The sequence below is a fragment of the Miscanthus floridulus genome, chromosome 13 (genome assembly GCF_019320115.1).
Source record: "Miscanthus floridulus cultivar M001 chromosome 13, ASM1932011v1, whole genome shotgun sequence".
Taxonomy (NCBI): domain Eukaryota; kingdom Viridiplantae; phylum Streptophyta; class Magnoliopsida; order Poales; family Poaceae; genus Miscanthus; species Miscanthus floridulus.
The window spans coordinates 26,132,163-26,135,985 of NC_089592.1; positions in this window are offsets into that span (position 1 = coordinate 26,132,163).

Genomic DNA, 3,823 nt, shown 5'->3' on the forward strand with positions numbered 1-3,823 from the left:
CTTTAGTCCATTCTTTTAAGATAAAGGAGCATAAGCCTTTTTCTTTTTATTAATATTTCCTCCGCTTAATGGATAACCATTTGTTACCAATGGGGGAATTGCTTCTTCTAATCTAGATGATTGGATTTACACCAAAGGAAACCATAAATTCCATATACCATAGAAATCTAGGATAGAGCTTCTCTATCCTATTCATTGGTACCGATCATGGATACTATTTTATTATTTGTTTGAACTCATGATCCGAACGAGTCACACATACACCCTAGCACATGTTCCTCGATGTGGAGGACATCCCTAAGCACGGCCGATTTTCTAGCATTTCGTATTGGCTGTCTTGCATTTCTAATAAGTTGTTTAACCGTTGGCATGTCGTATGTATATATAAAATGGATTGGTTTAGATCGATCTTAACCTGATGATTCATCATCATGAAGTATTTCTATTTTCTATAGCATAAAACCCGAATTTAGGTTTGAAATAAATTTACAAGAAATCCACCCACTATCAATCCTTAAACATTTCTGGAAACCACACTGGATCAGTATCGCAGTGCTTGTCAATCATTTCATCCCCTACAATATCGACAAGTCCATAAGCTTTGGCTTCGTATGCTGACATAAAAACATCCCTTTCCATGTCTTCAGATACAACCCAAAAAGGCTTGCCTGTTCTTAGTGTATAAACCCTTGTGATCATTTCGCGAACTTTGTGTAACTCTTCCACTTCTAGTAAAAATTCTGGTGTCCTTGCCCGATAATAAGCACTAGCAGGTTGGTGAAGCATAATCCTAGCATGAGGGAATGCTATACGCTTGGTGGGTTCTCCTCCGAGCAGAATGAAGGAGGCCATGGACACGGCTATTCCGAGGCATATTGTATATATATCAGGTGTCACCGTTTGCATCGTATCAAAAATCGCCATTCCTGAGATTAGCCACCTGCCAGGGGAGTTTATAAACAAAAAAATATCGCAATTTCCATCTTCTATACTGAGATATACCATCAGACCTGTAATATGATTCATGATCTTGCAATGAATCTCTTGACCTAAAAAAGTGTCCTTTCTTGATACATAACATTGTATAAGTCAACCCAAGTCGCTTCTTCATCTCCGAGAATCCGGTAAGGTACTTTTGGTACAGCAATGGGCATATTAGATTAATATTATTAAATTTAAGTAAGAAAACTACACTTTAATACTAATAAGAGGATTAGCGCACTGTACTATCCCCAGTCCAGGGCAAAGGTACTTCCAACTGCTCCTGTCCGCCCCTTGATTTATCACTCCTTTGGTCTTTTATTGGTCATTGATTTATAGACGGGAAGATAAGTACCCTGGCTCGAGCCCAGATATCGATTTACCATTCCTTTATCGGATCTCCGAAACGGGAAACAAGAAAAGTAATAGAACTCGTGTGCCAGCGGGAGATATGAAATTCACTGGTTTTTACTCTCAATCCACAGGTGGAGATACCTAGGGTGGGTTTTCATGGCCTATAGTCCCCTGCCGCCAAAGCACGAACTACTTGAAATCGCTGATCTATCCAATTAGATGCGACATTCCTTCAATGCAAATGTGGTATTTTTCTACCCTTTGATAGATAGCAAGCAGCTCCTATAACTTGATCGACAGGACCCAACCGACTAAACTATTGATTTTGGCAAAGCTAGACCTTTTGAGGAAAGCAGATGCAGATAACAAAAGGAAGCTATTAGTCTTTCTTGTACTCGATTCGGCTTTTCTTTACTGACCGCTTTTGTAAGGAAAGAAGACAATAGGAACACCAGGTGAGAAGTTTTAGAGCAACCGATGCCTACCGTCCGGAGATATCCATAGGTGGAGCTAGCTTACCATATTCCGATACCTCGGAACCTTCCCTTCGTCAATTTTGAATAACGAAAGTATCAACCGCTTGCTGGCATGCCAAAACACTTATTATGTTTATGTGAAGTGGATTCATCGGAAGAGAGAGGTAAAGCATTTGAATTCTTCGCTTTTGAGAAGTAAGTATTTCGCAAGGCGGCCCGGGGGTCTTCTTCGTTGAAGGGGCAGTTGAGCAACCAATCATACTACGTAGTATGGGAATTGTAGTTCACAAGTGAAGCCTGCCATGAGTGACTAGTTAGGTGGTATATTAAAAATGGGTCAGTTATAAACAAATCCGTCTTTTACGGCTGATTGATTCTGTCTTCCCTAGAAATAGAACGCTCTTTGACAAGAAAGCCGTCTAGCACTTGTAGCTGGCTTGCTTCACATACCGCTGTTTGCTTACGAGTTTGGTAGCGAGCTGAGGGTTTGTAGATCTTGCCTCGAAGCATCCTTCCTTGGGACCTACCCCTCATCATTCTTTGAGAATCATAAGGACCCGTTCTGGTAGTGCAAAAATCTGCTGCACTGTCTTCACTGCCAAGCTCTAGTAATAGAAAATAAAATCAACTATCTAATCGAGGATCAATCCTAGGAATTTTCTCCTCACAGAGAGAGATCAGAAAGCTTGGCACTGGATTTCGAAGTACCAATACCGAAGAAAGCAAAAGCTTTTGAGCGAGCAGCGACTCCAATGTTTGGTAAAGGGAATGACCCTGGATACTCACTGGCTGGAAATCCATTTGCTCGATTTAACGAAAAAGCGCACAAGTCACGCTCGCCTGTTAGAAATGATTTTAGGAGGAAGTTGGATTGGTATTTTCTACTGGATTTGTGCCTATAGACCAAAGATAAAGTCTCTCTCTTGCATAGCCAGAAAAGTAAGCACATAGTGTAGAGAGAAAGAAATAGAATCCCGTGTCAACTTGGAAGTCAATAGTAAATCACAGGCAGTATGCCCTATTTTAAAACATGCAATGAGGGTACGAGCAACACTCCCCAAACTTGGCATGACTCATCGCCATCTTGTATTCATGATCTTACCTCGCCTTGGTCACAAATGCATAGCATAGGATCGAGTGGATCGGCACCCAATAGGCTAGATTTTCCTATCGTGTGCCACTTTGTAAGATTTTGGGGAGATTAGCGCAGATATCGAACATGCGGAGCAACTGGTGGATAAGATAAATATGCGTTTTGTGCAAAGCAAAGGGAGTCCTTGGAATGCATTTCCTATAGAAAGCACTCATATCGATGTGAGTGACTATGACGAAAGCTTTTCTTTCTCGATGGTTCTTCTAGTTTGGTTATTCAATTCAGAGGAGTAAGAGCTTTTGAGAAGCCTCCATAGATCGGTGGAGGTGGTGCATGAGACAACCTAAGGAAGAATCGATGGGGAGATAGATGAGAGAAGCCAAACCAGCAGCAACTAGTCTTGACGAATCCAGGTTTCGTAGGCTGGGTTTGGGGTGGCTTTCCTTCTGTGTATCAAAAGCTAGAATTGGAAGTCGAAAGCTGGGATATACGGTTTGGTGGGATAGTTTTATATTGTCAATAAGCCTTCTTGCCCCTTCATGTTCGGTCAGACAAGGAAGTTCGAAAGCAGATCGATGGAAGTTGCTTGTTCGAATCATATCTCGGAGATTAGCTAGAGTAGGCGTTGGCAAAGACGTGATGTGAAGCAACCAATGAAAGAAATGGCCCCGGTGCTGAAAGTTCTACCTGAGTGAAAGGATCGTTCCCATTCTATCTATGATATAGTTTATGATTCAAGAAAGCATGGTTGGAGTTCTTCTATTGACGAAGGGAAGAGGACGGTCTTACTTTTCAGAGATACCTGACTTAGTGGACTGGTCATAGCGGAAGGTCAGAGGTGGGAAACAAGGAAACAGAGGAAATGCTTACTGGGACATAGCCTTCGGTACGAGTTGAAGGGAAGAGGATTGCTTGTGTT